The sequence below is a fragment of the Camellia sinensis genome, chromosome 5 (assembly GCF_055761805.1).
Source record: "Camellia sinensis isolate YWXY chromosome 5, ASM5576180v1, whole genome shotgun sequence".
NCBI lineage: Eukaryota > Viridiplantae > Streptophyta > Magnoliopsida > Ericales > Theaceae > Camellia > Camellia sinensis.
The window spans coordinates 121,680,508-121,703,643 of NC_138965.1; the positions used below are offsets into that span (position 1 = coordinate 121,680,508).

The 23,136-nt window shown below is 39.9% G+C and overlaps 1 long non-coding RNA gene across 1 annotated transcript; it reads right to left on the reverse strand.

Annotated features, from left to right (window-relative positions):
• Nucleotides 1-8,840: 8,840 nt before the first annotated feature.
• LOC145788976 (uncharacterized) lies at nucleotides 8,841-22,662 on the reverse strand. Its single transcript, XR_014328558.1, has 3 exons — nucleotides 22,421-22,662; nucleotides 22,093-22,339; nucleotides 8,841-9,092 (listed from the first exon to the last, which is right to left on the reverse strand). It is a non-coding gene; the product is annotated as an uncharacterized LOC145788976 (long non-coding RNA).
• Between the last annotated feature and the right edge of the window lie 474 nt (nucleotides 22,663-23,136).

Genomic DNA, 23,136 nt, shown 5'->3' on the forward strand with positions numbered 1-23,136 from the left:
TAAGTATATTAGTTGTCAACTTGTCAGTATGTAATGTTTCCCATGTAGGATGTTTCTAGTCCTTTGTAGGAGTGCATTTTGTAATTCTGTTGGACCTAAAATGTGAGAGGAAAAAAAAATAATTTTCTTGTAGGTTCCTGTCGTTGTTGATCAGGCTGGTTGCAATGCAAATGAGGATATAAATTTTAGATTCATCGAGTATGCTCAGTTGCTTTAGGTTATTATTATTATTATTATTATTATTATTATTATTTTAAATATATATGAAACCTGTGGTATTTTATTCATGTTGTCAACTCTCTTTGCATCTCTAGCATTGTTCTTTCTAAATTTTTTTGCTTCCATATTGTGCTGTGTATCACTCTCCTAAATTTCCTATATCTGTAGGTTCACCGTGTCTGGAAGAGTTGTGGGATCTATTGGTGGAGAGAGCTGTTCAAATAAAAATGGGGGTCCATCAAATGTAAATGTTGAGCTTTTATCTCCCACGGGTGATCTTGTCACATCTGTTTTAACATCACCAACAAGAAGTTACTCGTTCACTAACATTATCCCAGGTCTGTAGTTCACTTGCTAGTGACCCAACAAAGGGTCGGCTGTTCTAAACTTGTTCTGGAACTTCATCTGAAAACCTCATTTAACCATCTTTAAATAATGTTAATAAGTGTTTTCTGGAAATAATGAATTTGACTTATAGCAAACCATAATTTATTCTCAGTATTCTGGTTTTCTTGTTATTCCTGTAAATCTTACCTGATGCTCTTCTTGTTTTTAATTGTTATTGATTGTCAAGAACATCGGTTCACTGACTTAACATTAGCTGTTCTTGGGTTTAGGAAAATACAAACTACGTGCTTCACGTCCTGATTTTAATGTTGAAGTTAGAGGTTCTGCAGAGGTCAGATGCTTGTTTTCTTTTCAAAGGCTTTCTATTTCGCCTTGCTGTTATTTGTTGTGTGGCTCTCTCCCCCTATACTCACCAAAAAACACACATGTGCACGCCTATATATTTTTGCTTGAGCTGCAACTACATTTTACTTGTTGCAGGTTGAATTGGGGTTTGAGAATGGTTTGGTTGATGACATTTCCTTTGTCCCTGGCTATGATATTCATGGATCTGTAGTTGCTCAGGTAATTTTTTGCACTAATAATTGTTTCACAAAATGCAATTTCCTTTATTGCTTTCTTATAAAATAAGCTGTGCCATTCTTTTCACTTTCATATTTTTACTTATTTCATTTTATAAAATCTTTGGGAATCAAGTGGGTTTGAGGTTGAAGGTCCCTGGTGGTTTGCGTATTTTATTCTGTCACGCCCTCAAAATAATAACAATAAACCCATCAGATAAGACATGCGTTTACATTTAAACTAACTGCATTCCTTTCATTCATTAGAATTCCAAGACATAAGTATTACATGTTAACCTCATAACAAAATGCCCTACGGGCTTACAGCTTTCCAAGTTAACACTTGGTTACAACAAAGAGTTCTAACTCGTTTACACATTAAGCCCTTGGCTTGAAATTACATGTAATACATCAAAAGTAAAACGACATAACTATGCCCGCCACTAGCCTCCCAGCTATGTCCTTGGAGGTGGCATGCTTCCTGCACCTGAAAATGATATTCCCATATAGGGTGAGCCACAGCCCAGTAGAAATACACTAAACCAACCATGGACAATGACTAAAACATTAGCAATTGATAGTTGGTCAACACTGATACAATCACATAAATTACATATTTATGTCAACGACTTACAAGTCCCAATTACTTTTCATTTTCCCTTTTTCAACAGATAAGCATGCTAGCTCTATCATCATTTCCACAGATATGTATAAAAACTATATCTCACATTCAGATAAGCATAAAAGCTATATCCACATTCTCAACAGATATGTATATCAACAATATCCACAGATAAACATACAAGCTGTATCCACATTCTACAACAGATATGTATATCAACAATATCCACAGATAAGCATACAAGCTGTATCCACACTTCACAAAGATAAGCATATGAGCTCTATCTTCACTTCTCTAGACAAGCATATGAGCTCTGTCTACGGAGTTCATCCCCTATCTCCTCCCAATACCTATCCGGTTTAGAGGTACATCCCCTATCTTCCCCTAAACCGCGGAGTACATCCCCTATCTCCTCCTCTACACATAACGTATATAAACACATTGGTTCTATATACAATCACACAATACACACAATTAATGTATTCTATCAACCGTCAAGTTCCATGACACATTCCATTGATTAGTTTCCGTTTACCTAATCATCATGCATTGTCTACAACAATCTCGACTATCCTCCACCGATAGCCCAAAGCAGTTATTTCTAAAACAGAAAATAAATGCACAAATGGATATTCAATCAACATTTCATTTCCTCATTTCTCACCAATTAATTATCCCAATTAATTAAACAATGTAATTAGGCCATTTTCCATAATTACCATCTCAACCCTTAGGTCCCATTTTCATCAATGATTCAACAATCATTCCACTTTTCTATGCCAAACATGCATCTAGGTTTATTATGAATAAAACCCCAACTTTTGTAAAATTACACAAAAGCCCCAAACCTTCACAAAATTATCAAACCAAGCCCAACATCTCAAAATACCAAAATTTAAAGACAAAACCCATAGAGAGGAGTAGGTTATCCCTACCTCAAATTCGGAGTCCCAAAGGAGAAGACGACAAAACCCAACGTGCTCCAAAACCCGAGATTTTCAGATTAAAATGAAGCCCTCGACGATCAACAACTTTTTTGTAAAGGCCAAAGGTGAGTAAATCACTCCTACTAGATCAAAACCTAGAGAGAAGGTAGAGTCTAGAGTGAGAGGCTCAACAATGGTGATTTTGGAAAAGTAAGAGAGAGAAGAGAAAGTGAAAAAGTGATTTGAAAAGTCACAATTTCGGGACTTTAACCCAGGTCTCCGCTCGAGCGTAAAACACCCCGCTCGAGCGGCCACTCACAGACTTCCGCTCGAGCGGCCAACCTCCCGCTCGAGCGCAGAATGCACTCGCCCAGCACTTTTGCAGAACCAGACCTCCGCTCGAGCTCCCAACCCTACGCTCGAGCTCACAACACTGCACAACAAGATACTGGATGGATGTATTCCCCGCTCGAGCGCCAACACCTCCGCTCGAGCGGACAGGCCAAAAATCTGGGCAACTAGTTTTGGTTTCTAAACTCAACCAACCTGTAACCAACCCGCCCAACTCATCCTATAACTCAAATACAAAGTAAGAAAGGATGTAAACAAGATAATAAACAACTACCAACATCCACGGACACATGTCCGGATCACTGTACAACAAGGGTAAACCCGGGATCGCTATAACCTCCCCCCCTTAAAGAATTTCGCCCCCAAAATTAAGCACAAGTTGCAAAACAAGCTTTCCTCCATTTTAAACAGTGTTACACTTGAACAGTCAACAATTCGACCCATTACCGGTCATCCCATCCCTTTAACAAGAGACATATCACAATATGTAAACAACATATGTACTTTCAACATGCATTAACATTATGCACTATCTTTCCAATTTCAACAATATATTCAACACATATAGTGTCACATTCAACTTCCTTATGAGGCAAGTTCCAAACATACTTCCAATAATCAAAACATTTTCAATGTTTCACAACTTAAGACATATATAAAAGCTCTTAAGTTCAGCAAAAAGTAAAATTTAAATACAAGATCACACGTCAACAAACAAGTCCGGATATTTCTCTCGGACTTCCAACTCACGTTCCCAAGTGGCTTCCTCCACTCCGTGATGTTTCCACAAGACTTTCACCAAAGGAATGGTCTTGCCACGCAGGACCTGATCCCGCCTATCCAAGACCCGAACCGGTCTCTCCTCATACGAGGCATCCTCATCTACCTCTAAATCAGTCCAATCCAACACATGTGATGGATCTGGCTCATACCTCCGAAGCATACTCACATGAAACACGTCATGCACTCCGGACAACTGCGGTGGTAAGGCTAATCGATAAGCAACCTCACCAATCCTCTCAAGGATCTCAAAAGGACCAATAAACCGAGGGGATAACTTCCCACTCTTCCCAAATCTCATCAAGCCTCGTCGAGGTGATATCTTCAGAAAGACATGATCACTTACCACAAACGCCAAAGGTCTCCTCCTACGGTCGGCATAACTCTTTTGTCGACTCTGGGCTGTAACAAGCCTCCTACGGATAAGCTCAACTTTCTCCGTCGTCTCCCTAACCAACTCCGGACCCAACAAAGGTGCATCACCCACCTCGGCCCAACAAACTGGAGACCTACACGGTCGGCCATACAAGGCCTCAAACGGTGCCATACCGATGCTAGACTGAAAACTGTTGTTGTAGGCAAACTCTACCAATGGCAAGTGCCTCTCCCACGTCCCACTGAAATCCAGGACACAACCCCGAAGCATATCCTCGAGGATCTGAATAGTACGCTCGGACTGCCCGTCAGTCTGAGGATGATAAGCCGTACTAAAGGTCAACTTAGTGCCCAAGGCACTCTGCAAACTCTGCCACAACCTAGCAGTAAAACGAGGATCTCTATCTGAGACGATCGTCACTGGGACCCCGTGCAATCTCACTACATCCCGAATGTACAAATCGGCAAGATGATTCACCGAATCTCTCACGCGCATAGGAATAAAGTGCGCCGACTTAGTCAACCGGTCTACAACCACCCAAATAGCATCACTACCCCGTTGAGTCCTCGGAAGACCTACAACGAAGTCCATAGTGACATGCTCCCACTTCCACTCGGCAATAGGCAAGGGTTGCAACAAACCCGCTGGCCTCTGATGCTCGGCCTTCACTTGCTGGCAAGTAAGGCACTTCGATACGAAAACAGCCACATCTCTCTTCATACCCCGCCACCAAAACTGGCGACCCAAATCCTGATACATCTTAGTACCTCCCGGATGCACCGCAAGGCGCGAATGATGAAACTCTCGGAGTACCTCTTCTCGGCAAGCCTCCGGTACAAACAAACGGTCCCGGTATCTCACACTCAGGTCGGGATATACCGTCAAACCCTTCTCAACTTTCCCACTGGAGATCTTTTCTCGGATGGATCCTACCTCAAGGTCACCTCTCTGTGCCTCTAACACTCTAATCACAAGCGTAGGCTGCACAACGACAGAAAACAAGGCCGCAGCCTCAACAGATTCGCCCAGTAGCAAATCAAACTCGCCAAGTGCTCCCAACATCACCCATTCCCGGATGGCTATACAAGCTACATCACTAATGGTTTTCCTACTAAGGGCATCGGCCACAACATTGGCCTTTCCCGGATGATAATGTAACTCAAAATCATAATCCTCGATGAACTCCATCCATCTCCTCTACCTCAGATTCAAGTCTCTCTGTGTAAACAGATACTTCAAACTCTTGTGATCCGAGAATACCTCGAACCTCTCACCATAAAGGTAGTGCCTCCAGATTTTCAAGGCAAAGATCACAGCTGCTAACTCTAGGTCGTGTGTGGGGTAATTCTTCTCGTGTATTTTCAACTGACGTGAGCCATAAGCTACCACTTTCCCTTCTTGCATCAACACACAACCCAAACCCTCTCGTGAGGCATCACAATAAACCGCATAACCCAACCCTCTCTCCGGAATAATCAACACCGGAGCGGTGGTCAATCTAACTTTCAGCTCTTGGAACGACTTTTCACAAGTCTCACTCCACACAAACTTGACTCCCTTCTGAGTCAGCCTAGTCAACGGTGACGCTAACCTGGAGAAATCTTTCACAAACCGACGGTAATACCCAGCCAATCCCAGAAAACTGCGGATCTCAAACACACTCTTAGGCTGTGCCCAATCTTGCACTGCCTCAACCTTGGATGTATCAACAGACACCCCTTCCCCGGATACCACGTGGCCTAAGAATTTGACTTCCCCCAGCCAGAACTCACACTTCCCAAACTTGGCATACAGCCTATGGGCTCTAAGTAACTCAAGCACCACTCTCAAGTGTGCCTCGTGCTCCTCCTCAGAAGACGAATAGATAAGGATGTCGTCCACGAAGACAACCACAAATCGGTCTAAGAACTCTCGGAAAATCCGGTTCATCAAGTCCATAAAGACTGCCGGTGCATTGGTAAGCCCGAATGGCATCACTAGAAACTCATAATGGCCATACCGCGTACGGAATGCCGTCTTAGGAATATCTTCCTCCCTAACCCTCAACTGATGGTAACCCGATCTCAAGTCTATCTTAGAGAAACAACGGGAACCCTTCAACTGGTCAAACAAATCATCTATACGGGGCATAGGATACTTATTCTTAACCGTAGCCCGATTCAACTTCCGGTAGTCTATACACAATCTCAAGGCACCATCTTTCTTTTTAACAAAGAGGGCCGGTGCTCCCCACGGTGAAACACTAGGGCGAACAAAGCCCTTATCTAGCAATTCCTGGAGCTGAACTTTCAACTCAACCAACTCTGCTGGAGCAAAACGGTAAGGTGCCATAGAAATCGGCGCCGTACCAGGCACTAAATCAATAGAGAACTCTATCTCTCGGTGAGGTGGCAAACTAACAAGATCTTCGGGAAAAACATCCGAATACTCACAAACCACCCTCGGCAATACATGCTGGGTCTCACCACTCTCACCACTCTCAAAGCTAGCAAGTAGACTACTAAGCTCACTTCGCCCTCGCGAATCATACCCCGGTGGCAAAACACTACCAACCCGGTCTCCCAAGAAATGGAACCACTCCCCGCTCAAGGTACACAATGTAACCCTCTGGCGGTAGCAATCAATAACAGCCCGGTATGACGATAACCAGTCCATACCCAAAATAACATCAAAACCCTTCATGGGCATGACAACAAACGGAAAAGGAAGCCTATAGTCGGCGACCTCAATATCACATCCTCTAACACCCTGTTTTAGGATCAACTCACCACCCAAAGGCGATACCACACAAATAGGAGATGCTAACTGTGCTAACTCCAATTCCAAAACAGATGCAAATGCAGCAGATACAAAAGAATGAGATGCACCCGTGTCTATCAACACATTAGCAACTGAGTTGCAAAACAGAAAAGTACCTCTCACTACTGATGGAGTCGGTACTAAATCCTGCGCGGTAACAGCATACACGCGCCCCGTAGGCCCCTGGTCTACCTGCTCACCTCTCGGAGCAAAAGACTGCTGCACAGACTGGGATGACGAAACTCCCGGATTGGTCCTCGAGGCCTGCACAGATTGAGCTGGCTGAAAACCCTGCGTCTGCCTAGAACCAGACGCTCCCGAAGTGGCACTCAACTGTGGGCAAAACCTCTTCATGTGCCCAAGTTGTCCACACTGATAACAAGTCAGGAGCTGCCCCCTGCCCAAACTCTGACTCTGCGGTCTAGCTGAAGAAGAAGCAGCTTTCTGACCCCCACCCTTCAGCGGGCAAACCGAAACCTTGTGACCCAGCTGGCCACACTTGTAACAAGTGAATTCCCCCTGACTGCCTCTCCCCGAGCCTACACTCGGCACTAGAAAGGTCGATCTAGAGACTGCACCCTGAGACTGCTGAGGGTTATAACCCTTCTGTCTCCTGCCATCACCCTGACTATCCTGGCTCCTCTTGGAGCCTCTCTGACCCTCATCCTCCTCCTGCATCATAAGCTCCATATGAGCTGCAGCGTCCACTAGGTGTCTATACTCTCGAATATAAGACCCACCAATTCTCAACTTGAGGCCCCGCCTCAACTTCCGCTCAAACTCATAGCAACGGCGTTCCTCAGACGCCACCAGTTCCGGTGCAAACCTGGACAGACTGGTAAAAGTAGCCTCAAACTCGGCCACTGACAAGCCCTGCTGATTAAGCCGGCTAAACTGATCTCTCAGCTTCTCCCTAGCTACTGCAGACAAAAACCTCTCCTGAAAAGCATTTATAAACGCCTCCCAAGTACTGCCCACACGAGCCTTCTCGTATTTCCACCATTGACCCGCATCTCCCTTCAGTTGGAAGGATGCCAAGGTCACTTTCAGTGCTCCGTCCTCGATGCCAAGCATCTCAAACGTCTTCGTTGTCTGTTCGAGCCATTCATCTGCCTTAAGCGGCTCTTTAGGATCCCCAATAAACTCGTCCGGATTACACCGGAAGAACTCCCTCTTCAAGAAAGAAGGCCCTGCCTCAGCTGCCTGATTCCCAGCTCTAAGAATACCCAAAGCTCCTACTATCTCTCTGGCCAAGGCACCCATAGCCTGCTGACCCACTGGCTCGGCCACATTGGCCTGCCCAACTCCCTCCTGCACTGCCGGAATCTCACCCTGTAACGGTACTTCCTGCCTCGCAGGTCTACCACGCCAAGCACCTCTTGCTCGTCCTGACATCCTAATAAAGGCAACACAGAACGTTAGCACATTCCTAAGTGTGCCGAAACTAAACACTCACGTCCTAATGCATGGACAACTGTAATTCACTCCACATAAGCACATAAACACATAAGCACTTACGAACTTCATTTCCGGATAATGATAGTCCCGAGGCGTTACTAGAGTTCCGGTTAGAAACAGCGTTGATCAAGTGCTTTTCCAACAAGACTCCCAGAAACTCAAGGATCCAATCAACATCCTAGAAATTAAATCCCATACCCACATAGTCACATAAGCATGTTAGCATTTAAGCACATAGCATATGATACTACATCTAAGTCTCTATCAAGCGGGACAAACCCATTGTGATACTAATCACTTCCCACGTACCCAAAGTATTCGAACCCGGTACGCTCTGATACCAAGTTGTCACGCCCTCAAAATAATAACAATAAACCCATCAGATAAGACATGCGTTTACATTTAAACTAACTGCATTCCTTTCATTCATTAGAATTCCAAGACATAAGTATTACATGTTAACCTCATAACAAAATGCCCTACGGGCTTACAGCTTTCCAAGTTAACACTTGGTTACAACAAAGAGTTCTAACTCGTTTACACATTAAGCCCTTGGCTTGAAATTACATGTAATACATCAAAAGTAAAACGACATAACTATGCCCGCCACTAGCCTCCCAGCTATGTCCTTGGAGGTGGCATGCTTCCTGCACCTGAAAATGATATTCCCATATAGGGTGAGCCACAGCCCAGTAGAAATACACTAAACCAACCATGGACAATGACTAAAACATTAGCAATTGATAGTTGGTCAACACTGATACAATCACATAAATTACATATTTATGTCAACGACTTACAAGTCCCAATTACTTTTCATTTTCCCTTTTTCAACAGATAAGCATGCTAGCTCTATCATCATTTCCACAGATATGTATAAAAACTATATCTCACATTCAGATAAGCATAAAAGCTATATCCACATTCTCAACAGATATGTATATCAACAATATCCACAGATAAACATACAAGCTGTATCCACATTCTACAACAGATATGTATATCAACAATATCCACAGATAAGCATACAAGCTGTATCCACACTTCACAAAGATAAGCATATGAGCTCTATCTTCACTTCTCTAGACAAGCATATGAGCTCTGTCTACGGAGTTCATCCCCTATCTCCTCCCAATACCTATCCGGTTTAGAGGTACATCCCCTATCTTCCCCTAAACCGCGGAGTACATCCCCTATCTCCTCCTCTACACATAACGTATATAAACACATTGGTTCTATATACAATCACACAATACACACAATTAATGTATTCTATCAACCGTCAAGTTCCATGACACATTCCATTGATTAGTTTCCGTTTACCTAATCATCATGCATTGTCTACAACAATCTCGACTATCCTCCACCGATAGCCCAAAGCAGTTATTTCTAAAACAGAAAATAAATGCACAAATGGATATTCAATCAACATTTCATTTCCTCATTTCTCACCAATTAATTATCCCAATTAATTAAACAATGTAATTAGGCCATTTTCCATAATTACCATCTCAACCCTTAGGTCCCATTTTCATCAATGATTCAACAATCATTCCACTTTTCTATGCCAAACATGCATCTAGGTTTATTATGAATAAAACCCCAACTTTTGTAAAATTACACAAAAGCCCCAAACCTTCACAAAATTATCAAACCAAGCCCAACATCTCAAAATACCAAAATTTAAAGACAAAACCCATAGAGAGGAGTAGGTTATCCCTACCTCAAATTCGGAGTCCCAAAGGAGAAGACGACAAAACCCAACGTGCTCCAAAACCCGAGATTTTCAGATTAAAATGAAGCCCTCGACGATCAACAACTTTTTTGTAAAGGCCAAAGGTGAGTAAATCACTCCTACTAGATCAAAACCTAGAGAGAAGGTAGAGTCTAGAGTGAGAGGCTCAACAATGGTGATTTTGGAAAAGTAAGAGAGAGAAGAGAAAGTGAAAAAGTGATTTGAAAAGTCACAATTTCGGGACTTTAACCCAGGTCTCCGCTCGAGCGTAAAACACCCCGCTCGAGCGGCCACTCACAGACTTCCGCTCGAGCGGCCAACCTCCCACTCGAGCGCAGAATGCACTCGCCCAGCACTTTTGCAGAACCAGACCTCCGCTCGAGCTCCCAACCCTACGCTCGAGCTCACAACACTGCACAACAAGATACTGGATGGATGTATTCCCCGCTCGAGCGCCAACACCTCCGCTCGAGCGGACAGGCCAAAAATCTGGGCAACTAGTTTTGGTTTCTAAACTCAACCAACCTGTAACCAACCCGCCCAACTCATCCTATAACTCAAATACAAAGTAAGAAAGGATGTAAACAAGATAATAAACAACTACCAACATCCACGGACACATGTCCGGATCACTGTACAACAAGGGTAAACCCGGGATCGCTATATATTCTGTGTCACTTGATTAAAAATTTCTTCTTTAATAAATTTTATGTCATTTATCATTTAATTATAAACTCAAGTGTGCATGAACAAGAATGAATATTATAGGCTTTATAGCATTCGAACTGTGGAAATAGAATACTTTTACAGTATTTTCCACATCAATTTGCAATGATTTATCAACAAAATAATTCAAGGATTTATATCGGCATGTGTTTGTGTTTCTGCCATGTGGCGTAGGTGATGGATGCCTCAATGTTTTCTTTTCACAAATTTAAAATTAGTTTCATATAAACAGAGTTGTATTTCTGGATGTAGCAGTTTATTGTTGTTCCGTTTCAGTTGATAAATTGCAGGCTACTCCCATCTTTGATATGTTATAGTCTCTTTAACCTTCAATTTACCGGAGTTTTCTTTCTCTGGTTATTGACAAACAAGAGTCTTGATAAGTATGCACCCGTGTGTGTATGTGGATACGGATATATGTTTCTTGATAAGTAGATGGATCCTCACTTACCAATTGGGATTTGAATCCTGCATCTTCCTTGTTTGGTGTGTTAGGAGATGTGACTCAAGCTAACAGTTGATGTTATGCACACATCATTGTATTCGTTATTACGACTGAGTACAAGATTGATTTGGTCCGCATGCTTGTACTAATTTGTGTATCAATAGATGTTATTTCCATTACTATGTGACTTTCTCTGTTTCTGGTTATGTTTGGTTGTTGTTGGTATTTTAATAATGAAAATGCTGAAAATGCACCACATTTCCTTATGCTATTCCTATTACCATATATGCATAGTGTGACATGTTTAATTGCACAAATGCAATTTTGCTATTGAGTAATGTGGCTTTTTGATAATTTTGTTGTTTTCTTAGTTGCAACGTTGCAAAATGTGAACCTTGGTAGTGGAATACAGTCTTGGATGCAATTCCATTTTCAACAAATGCACTCCTTAGCTAGCAAAGCCAGTTAATCTCAACGACCCCGTTTTGAGTAAACTGCTCACAGTAGTTGGTTTGACCTTCTTTCCACAGATGCCATGCTCTATTGTTTTGTAACATGGTTTTAACTGTTTGGAGATAGGAGACCTTGCAGATATCTGAAGAACTTGGGTGGACTGATAGTGTCATGCTTTATTATAAACGTGTGCACATATTTATAGGAATTGAGGTTTGCTGAATTTTGTTGTTTAAGGTATCTTGCAATGTAATGTGCAAGTGAGTGAAACTAATGAATGATCTGTGTCATCTTTTCTTTCTTCTTATTTTTCTTCTATTTTTCCATTTTTTTTAGGGAGATCCCATCTTAGGGGTTCACACTTATTTATACTCAAATGATATCTCGAGGGTGGACTGTGCCCTTGGCTCTGGTAATGCCCCTAGGCAAAGAAAAGCTCTCTGTCATGCTGTCTCTAATGTAGAGGGAATGTTCACATTTAAATCAATACCTTGCGGTAATTCCTATGCGCTTGATATCCTACTTTTGCTTAGCTGCATCTTGTATGAACATTCTAATACGTACTTAGCTTACACCTGGATAGAAATACTTATTGTTTTTCCTTGATAACGACCTACGAGACTATTATATATTGTTTTTAAAATATATATATATATATATATATTTCTGAAAGATGACTAGGTTTTGGTTCCTACCTAGTTTTGAACTGTTTCAGATGAATGAAACCGGAGCTTTAAATTACAATATGTACTGAAAATTTGTATTGAATTTCAAAGGATCATATCTGGAAAGCAAATGAGAAAGTGTGCTTCCATTCTTGTTTCTATTTACTTAGTTAGCATTAAATCTTGATTGAGCTTATGTTACAGATTGAAGATGAATTAGTCAGAGATCGAGGCAGAGATACATACTCTACGTGATGGAGGTTTATTGATGGAGGTTTATTGATGCAGGCAAGCATCTATTGTCTCTGCCATTATCTTCAGTATTCTCTGATGTCTGACTCTGTTGAAATTTGTAGATTCACAATTTAATGTTGCACTATAGTTATGGTCTTATACCTAAACTATCATGAATTGGCTTTTATTCAGCATTGTATATCTCAATATAAGTGCATAACATAATTTTAATTGGTCACTTCAATTTGTCACAGTTGGATGGAAATAGTCATGTTATATATGCAGAGGAAGAAGCTGCTGGAACTCGCCTTCTGATTGATGGAAGGACTTGCTTGCTTCAGGTGATTACAGATATTTGCTTCAGGTCATGAGATTTGCTGGAATTGATCTGAGGCATTGTCACTCCTGTAACTGATATTTGCCACATCATTCTTCAACCACACTGATATGGTGAAAATGAACTACAAAGTAAATAAACCATGAATTTGTGACAAGTTATTTACTTGAAAGTGTTGCTACCCAAAATCGCTTGGAAGAATCTACTGTTGCACATAAATAACTAATATGCTCTCATAAGGCACACTTGGAAATTATATAGATTTCCACATTTAATTAATTTGAGTCTCTTCCCAAAGAATAATGCTTCTTTATCTTTAATTCTGCTGGTCTGCTGCTACAGCTATTGCCGGTGTGCTGTTGCTACTGCCGGTGTGTTGTTGCTGCAATGTTGCTGGGAAGCGGGTTGCTACTAGATGCTGGTCTGCTGCAAATTTGGGTTGTTGTTAGTTTCATGTTTTCATTTTGTTATCTGTTGTTTTTACTATGGGTTCACAATTTGGATGTATTTGAGTATTTTAGTGAGCTTACCCTTTTAGGTTTTATACAACGCTTCCAAAAGCATATTTTTCAGCAGTGTTTTTTTGCCTACACATCAACTTTAGGTGATTTAATATCAATGTTATTAGTTTGTAATAGTAGTGCTTGAGGGATGCCTCTTGTAAATATGTAAATATTATTAAAAAATATATATGATTTTCAATTTTTTTTGCTGCTACAAATTTGTCATTGCCAAAAAGTAAAGCTTTCTCGACAAACAACTTGTCGGTAAATGTGTAGCCAAAAGTTTATTTTTGCCTACTCATATTGTGTTGCTAAAAGTGTATTTTTTGTCAATGCCAATTTGTCGTTGCCAAAACTAAAGCTTTATCGACGACCAAATCGTTGGCAAATAGCAACATTTACCGACGTAAATGTGTCGCTAAAAGTTACTTTTGCCCACCATATTGTGTTGGTAGAAGTGTATTTTTTGCCAATGCCAATTTGTCGTTGCCAAAAGTAAAGCTTTAGCGACAAACAAATCGTCGACAAATGGCAACATTTACCGACGTAAATGTGTCGCCAAAAGTTTACTTTTGCCGACGCATATGTTGTTGCTAAAAGTATATCTTTTGCCCATGCAAATTTGCGTTGCGAAAAGTGCCACACAATCATCATATTTGAATGACGTTTACCGACGCAAGGTAAATTGCCGACGATGGATGAAGAATTTTATCGACGACTATGTTCGTCAGTAAAGGCATTACTTTTACCAATGCAATGATAATCTCGTCGGCAAAAACTTTTGCCAACTCACTTTTGCCTACGGGTTGCCAACGTAGCTTTGTGTGTCGGCAAAACTCTTGGCCAACGAATTTTCCCTTTTAGCAACATATTTTGTTGCGTTGCGAAAAATGCAATTTCTTGTAGTGAAACAAGGCCTCCAAGAACCTCAGCTCCAAGGTGAAGGTGTTTGGCTAAGGGTCTTTTTGCAAATGTGTAGAGAAAATTCACTTTCAAGCACAAAATACGAAGAGAGAGGGAATTCTAGAGAGAGGGGGGAAATTTTGCTCCAAAAAATTCTGAACCCCCAAATGGGGGAGAGACCCCCCATTATATAGAAATACAAGCCAAAGGCTTGTATTCATCCCTCCATACACGTGTATGGATGAGGCATTCAGAGTTCAACAACTCGCACAACTAGCACATAAAATATTTGAAAAAAATGGCCGTCGACCATCAATGCAGTCGACCGGCCATCAACATAGCTGACCGGCCACCAGTGGTGGTCGGCAGGCACAAGTCATGGCCGACAGGTCACCCTCTCCTCTAGAAGGAAAGAAACAAGCATTTGGTCCACAACCAAGCACAAAACAAACAAGATTAGAGGCTCAAAGGTAAGGCACTTAGCCGAGACCTTCAGGGACTCAAAACAAACACGAGCGAGCACAATCACCGGGTGTTCAAACGATGACGTCCAAGTCTCGAGGACGGTCAAAAATGGGGTGTCTACACATGTGGTATCCGGGAAAGGGGTTACTGTAGATTCATCCAAGATAGAGGCAGGCAGGATTGGGCACAACCTAAGAATGCTTTTGAGATCCGTAGTTTCCTGGGGTTGGCGGGGTATTATCGAAGATTTGTGAAGGATTTCTCTAGATTAGCTTCACTGTTAACTAGATGAACAAGGAAAGGAGTTAAGTTTGTGTGGAATGAGACCTGTGAGAAGTCATTTCAAGAACTTAAGGTTAGACTTACCATTGTTCCAATCTTAATTATCCTGGAGAGGGGTTTGGGTTATTCAGTTTATTGTGATGCTTCACGGGAAGGTTTGGGTTGCGTTTTGATGCAAGAGGGAAATGTAGTAGCCTATGGTTCATAGCAATTGAAAACACATGAGAGAAACTACCCTACTCACGACTTAGAATTAGCGGCAATGATATTTGCCTTGAAGATTTGGAGGCACTATCTGTATGATGAGAAATTTGAGGTATTTTATGATCAAAAGAGTCTGAAATATCTGTTTACTCAGAAAGTTTGAATCTGAGATAGAGGAGGTGGATGGAGTTCATAGAGGATTATGATTTTGAGTTACATTATCATCCGAGAAAGACTAATGTTGTGGCCGATGCCTTGAGTAGGAAGCCAATTAACAGTATGGCTTGTATTGCAGTCTGAGAATGAGAAATGTTGGGTATTCTTGGTGAGTTTGACTTGTATTTGGGCGAGTTTGTTGAGTCTGTAGTCTTGTTTTTAGTGGTTGCACGACCTACACTTGTGAATCGAGTGTTAGAAGCACAGAGGGGTGACCTTGAGGTAGAATTCCTCCGAGAAAAGATTTCTGGTAGGAAGGTAGAAAGAGGCTTGGCTGTGTATTCTGACTAGAGTGTGAGATATCGTGACAGTTTGTTCGTGTCAGAGTCTTGCCGAGAGGAAGTACTTCGAGAGTTTCTCTATTTACGCCTTGCGGTGCATCCAGGAGGCACAAAGATGTATCACGGCCTTAGTCGCCAGTTATGGTGGAGAGGTATGAAGAAGGATGTAGCTGTGTTTGTATCGAAATGCCTTACTTGTCAGCAAGTGAACGCCGAGAATCAGAGGCCAGCAGATTTGTTGCAACCCTTTCCTATAGCCGAGTGGAAGTGGAAGCATGTCACGATGGATTTTGTTGTGGGCCTTCCAAGGACTCAACGAGGTAGTGATGCCATTTGGGTAGTAGTTGACCGGTTGACCAAGTCTGCGCACTTCATACCTATGCGCGTGAGTGATTCGGTAGACCATCTTGCCGACTTGTATATCAGGGACATAGTGAGGTTGTGCGGGATCCTTGTGACGATTGTTTCATATAGAGATTCGCATTTTTATAGCCCGGTTGTGGCAGAGCTTGCAGAGTGCCTTCGACACCAGATTGACCTTTAGCACCGCGTATCACCCTCAGACTGACGGGCAGTCCGAGTATACTATTCAGATCCTTGAGGATATGCTTCGAGGTTGTGTTCTTGATTTTAAAGGGTCGTGGGAGAGGCACTTGCCCTTAGTGGAGTTTTCCTATAATAATAGCTTCCAATCGAGTATTGGCATGGCACCATTTGAGGCCTTATATGGTCGACCGTGTAGCATTTCCGGTGTGTTGGGCAGAGGTGCGTGATACACCTTTGTTGGGTCCAGAATTGGTTTGAAAAACGACGGAGAAAGTGGCACTTATTCGTAAGCGGTTAGTTACGGCTCAGAGTCGTCAGAAAAGTTATACCAACCGTAGGAGGAGACCCTTGTGTTTTGAGGTGGGGGATCATGTGTTCTTGAAAATATCACCTAGACGGGGTCTGATGAGATTTGGAAAGAGTGGGAAGTTCTTCCCTCGATTCATTAGGCCTTTTGAGATCCTTGAGCTGGTCGGAGAGGTTGCTTACCGTTTGGCATTGCCGCCACAGCTTTTCGGGATTCATGACGTGTTTCACATTAGTATGCTCCGGAAGTATAAGTCGGATCCATCGCACGTGTTGGATTGGACCGACTTAGAGGTGGAGGAGGATGCCTCGTATGAGGAGAGACCGGTGAGAGTCTTGGATGGACGGGACCAAGTCTTGTGAGACAAGACAATTTCTTTAGTAAAGGTATTATGGAAACATCACGGAGTCGAGGAAGCGACTTGGGAGCGCGAATTGGAAGTCCGAGAGAAATATCTGGACTTGTTTGTTGGTGCCTGAGCATGCATTGAGATTTTAATTATGTTAATGAAATGTAATAACATTGTATATGTTTTAAATTGTGAAAACATTGTATATGTTATGGGAGTTTGGGAGCATGAATTCAATATAAACATTATATATGTTTTAAGAATATGGGATATTGTGGGTGTTGTATGACTTTTGGAAGCATTGTATATGCTGTGTAAATTTTTGAAAACTTGGATTTTGATTAAACATTGTAAATGCTATGGGAAATTGTAGATTGCACTTTCAAAATGGGACTTGTGTATCGAGTCAATGGGAATGGATGAATGGAGAGTGGGTCATGGTGTTGAATTTGTTAGATGAGCATTGTTGTGAATGGTTTAATTATGATTTTTAGACTTGATTTGTAATTTCGGGGACAAAATTCCTTAAGGAGGGGAGGTTATAGCGATTCCGGTTTTGACTCGTCACTTGTTGTGTTCCGGACTTGGGTTTGTATGGTTTTGAATGGTTATTCATATCTTGTTTCCTTTGTCTCCCCTCTATTTTGGTTGAACAGGTTGGTTGCTTGTTTTTCCAAACTTTTGTTGCCGAGATTTTTGCTCCCCCGCTCAAGCGGCCTTTCTTGCGCGCGAGCGGGCTTTGCAATTTTTGTTCCTCCGCTCGAGCGGCACTTCCTGTGCTCGAGCGAGATTTGCAAACTCTTAGTACTTTGCACGTCTGCAAAAGTACTAGAGGGGTGTTTTCCACGCTCGAGCGACGTTTCCTATGCTCGAGCGGGTGGGCGCTCGAGCGGCATTTCTTGCGCTCGAGCAGTTTGTCTGTCATTTGCAAAAGTACTGGATGGGTGTATTCTGCGCTCGAGCGGGTTAACTCTTGCATTCGAGCAGAACAACTTATTGTGTCTGACGCCCGAGCATCAATTCCTCCACTTAAGCGGACTGTGTGTATATCAGATCGCGAAAATCACATTTTATATCACTTTTTTCATTCTTCTCTCTCTGTAAAACTTTCCAAAAACCTAGATCTTAACTCTCTCTCTCTCTCTCTCTCTCTCTCTCTCTCTCTACATTTTGGCTTACATCCTTTGAGTTCTCTACCCTAGTGTCTTTGAGAAAAAGTTAGAACATTCCAAGAGCTTCATTTTGATCCGATTGAAATTTGGTCTCGGCGTTATTGAGGGATCTACTTTTCTTTGCTTGGTTTTCTCTTTTTGAGGTAGGGATTTTCTACACTTTGATATGGTTTTTAACTTTGTTATTTGTCGTTGTGTAACAATGGTGGGATTTGGGGGTAATGTGGACAAACCTAGGGTTTGGGTGTAAAATGGAAAGATGGGTTTTTTGGTAAATGAGAAATAAATGATTGTGGGGTTTGAAATGATGTTGTATGGGGTTAAAATTATTGATTTTGGTACTTGGTTGATATTTGCGAAAATAGAGGGGTTTGCCCTAAAATGATTGTGATATTTATTTTGTATAAATAAATGAAATTGGTGTTGTAAACATAAAATTGAATGAGTATTGAAATAAATGATGGAATTGAGTAGATGATACATCTCATCTTCGGAAGTTTCGAATAAGTTATCTGTCTTGGGACTATATATCTGTTTAGAAATACTTGTATTGGGCTATCGGTGGGGGATGACTTTAATTGTTGTAGAGATTGCATGAGGATTAGGTAAATTAAAACTAATCCATGGTTGGTTATCATTGAATATGATCATGTTTTAAATACATTATATATGTATGATTGTTTGGGAAGAGAAAGAGAATGTACTCCATTGTTTGGGAGGAGAAAGGGGATGTACTCCATTATAATTAAGTTGGCCGGAGTATCCTAGGTGAAAGTCCAAAAATTTATACATGGGTGCCGATCCCGCGGACAAAATTTTCGTCAAATGAAATATTGAAGTGTTTGTGTGTTAATGGTGTGATTGTGGAACCATTGAGTTGTAGTCTCATTTGGGTTATTAAAAGAATAATGAAATTGACTCATGTATTGAAATGAATTAAAGGAAAATGAAATGAAACATGGATTTAGTATTCTATGGTTATATAAAATGTGAATGTTTTATCCCTGGTATTGTATATGCACATTGCACTTATACCTTCGTTAAATCTCATATATTGTGTTAGATTATTCCTACTGGGCTGTGGCTCACCCTATTTGGGAAAATCATTTTCAGGTAATGATGGCATGCCTCCACCAAGACAATAGCATTGGAGGGACTTTTGAGAAGCAAAAGTTTCTTTGTTTTGTTTCATTTCTTGTATAGCCTAGGGCTTTAATTGTATGAGCTAGTCTCACTTTTGTTGTAACCAGGTCAAGACTTGGAATGGCCTATAGGGCATTTACTTATGCTAAACTCTTTTGTTCTATTAACATTATGAAATGAAAGAACTTTACACTCTGACTTATGCAATTATTCATATATTTGGGTTGAACTTATGGTTGTATTTTGGGGGCGTTACAATATCTTTATTGAAAATTATTTATTTGTTTAGAGATATCTATTTTGGGCTATCGGTGGAGGATAGGTATGATTGTTGTAGAAATTGTATGAGAATTAGGTGAATTGAAACTAATTTCTCATCCATTTGGATTGAGCATAGTAACATATTTAACACATTGAAAATGTTTAATGCTTTGAGAAAAAATAGGGTGAATACCTTAGTGAATCTGGATAGGGAGTGTAGTTGTGGTATTAAGTTGGCTTGTGTGTCCTTAGTGAAAGTTCAGAAACCCGCACAGATAAGTGTCGAGTCTTCCGGTTAGTACCAGCAAAAATGACAATTAGCAGTGCTTATAGCCTACTTGCAAACACATCCTAGAGATTCCCAGTGTTGTATCCACTGCCATATTTTCTATTGTAAAGTAAAAAATTTCATGAACTATGATATAAACTTGGTATTGCATGGTGTTTAGAAAGAAATGTAAAATGTTTTGACACGAGTATTGCATATGCATTCACCTTATAGCTTTGTTAAGATTCATACATTGTGATAGAGTTTTTCTACTGGGTTTTGGCTCACCTTACGTGGAAAACCATTTTCAGGTGCTAATGATATGCCTCTACCAAGGCCGTAGCTTGAGATGACTTGGAGCCAAGAACTTCTTTTGATATTATTGTAAAAGCCAAGGGCTTTATTTGTATTGAGTTTCATACTCACTTTTGTTGTAACCAAGTATCGACTTGGAAAGTTGTAGCCATTAAGACATTCATTTATTTGTTTAACTCTTATTTCATATCTTTTGCTTATGACACATGTTATAGATTCAGAGTTAAGGCTTATGAATGTATAGTTGTATGTGTCATCTTTTGTACAATTCGATCATATGGATGTAAAGATATTTTATTCTAAAATATATTGTTAATTAGTAAATATTGTGAGATGGTTTTGTTGTTATATTTTAGGGGCGTTATAGATTTTTATAATCATTTCATTTAATACTTAATTGTAAATAATTTTATTTAGTTAGTTGTAAAGTGTTGTCTAAAAAAATGTCTTTAAAAAAAAAAAATCATTTGCTCAAAAATAATTTTTGTTTGTGGCACAATTTTTTTTTATTTATAATCATTTCATTTAATACTTAATTGTAAATAATTTTATTTAATTAGCTGTAAAGTGTTGTCTAAAAAAATGTCTTTTAAAAAAAAATCATTAGCTCAAAAATAATTTTTTGTTTATGGCACAATTTTTTTTAATTATAATCATTTCATTTAATATTTTTTATTTAGTTAGTTCAAGTATTGGTCAAAAATAATTTTATAGACATTTAAAATCAATCATTCTTAAAATCATTAACTATTGAAATAAAATATAAAATGTTCCTTTTATAGTGATTTAAAAAAATGAAATATATTAGATCATACTTAAAAACTAACAAAAATTGATCAAAATTTATTTTAAACCCTAATAAATGTGACTTTGAAAAAAAAAATATATACGTATCGGTAAATTTTTTTCAAATTGTGAGAAGAATTAAAAAATTTACGGTTCTGGTTACTACAACCGTTACAGTACGACCTTTACACTCTGCACAACCATTACGGCGACCGCAACTTTTTTTCAAAAAACAACTTGTGAATCATACCAAGATATCAACATAGTAACTGTGTACTGTAAGAGGATCTCCAATCCTTCACTTTTTCTTTTATCAAATTTAAATTTGATGAAAAAATGTTAAAAAATCATCTTCAATCCTTTCATCAAATGTTAATTAAATCAAGTGAGAGTCATTTTTATAATCAAATTGAGAACTTATTAGATCCTTCATCAAATTTGAATTTCATAAAAGTTTAAAAAAATGAATGATGGGAGATCGTCTAATAGTATAATACTAAAATTACAATTCAAAAAAGCTATGGCTGTTGACTAAGACTGCAAAAACAAATAATCATAATCATAAAATAAAGAGGAAATATCATTTTACCCCCCAAACTTTCACACGTTTTTCAATTTGACACCTAAATTTCGATTAACATCAATTTTACACCAAAACTTTTGAAATTTTGATCAATTTGGCCCCTACTGTCACATTCCGTCAACAATTGGACGAAATGTGCTGACGTGGCACCGAAGTTCATTAGAAATTTCATTTTACTAGCCAAACTATAACTTGAAGATCAGTTGTCCCCCCAAATTAAAAATGAATTTGCCCCCCCAAACTATACCTTAAAAATCAATTTATCCCCCATGTCAACACATTCCGTCCAATTGTAGACGGAATGTGACGGCAGGGGCCAAATTGATCAAAATTTTGAAAGTTTAGGTATAAAATTGATATTAATCCAAGTCTAGGGGTCAAATTGAAAAACACGTGAAAGTTTGGGTGGTGAAATGATATTTTCTCTAAAATAAATGAACAAAAAAAAATTGAGAATTGGGTTGTGAATCATACCAAGATATCAAGCCTTCCAAATTTAGACTTGATAAAATCAGCAAGGGAAGCAATACTAGATAGGTCCATAACATCAAGCAGAAAGAACACCACATGATCAAAGAGGCCATCACTTTTGAATTTCTCAAGAGCTTCAAGACCCTTCTTCTCATCTCTAGCAGTCTACACCACCATGATTCCCTTAGAAGCTAATTGCCTACATATTTCAGATCCTAGTCCTTTATTTGCCCCTGTAACCACTGCATATCTACACACAGACAATAACACAAACAGTTGGTGGGTGTGAAAGTTGAAGAAGCTAAACGCTACAAAAAGAAGCAAAAATTACCTCTTCGTTGTACTGATTTTCTCTGCCATTGCTTCACAATATGGGATGTTTCAGAGAAGTGAGAGCTTCAGTCTCATACCAAAAGACAAATTGATTTGTATCATACATATTTCATACAAATCAAATCAATTCTCTCATATTAAAATATTAACATCAGAGAAATTTAACCTTCCTAAATAACTATTTCATATCAAAAGACAAATTGATTTGTATCATACATATTTCATATCATAAAACAAATTGATTTGTATTGTACATTTTATCTACTCGTATTAATAGATATTTTAAATTAATTTGTGTCATAATCACATCACTATCACATGTGTTGTTTAGAATTATTTCATTTTTGGGATCAGAATATTTTTAGAATATCGACATCTTTTTTATAATAGGAAAATGATTGATTCACCGAATATAGGATGTCCGATTCTGCCTCAAATACGTGGCATCCCTAGGCTGGACGACCTCTCGAATGACTGCTTGGATGACCAGCATCACCCTTGTCAACTACGGTTGTCACCTTTGACCGGTCGGATGACCTCGCGAATAACTGGTATCACCCTTATCAACCGTAGTTGTCATCCTTGAATGGCCAGATGACCACCTGGATGACCGCGCAAGAAGCCCACACAACTTTGGGGCAACTGGAGCCAACATATTTGGACAATTCGGATAATCCCAAATTCGTTGGTTATAGTATTACTGTTTATTATATT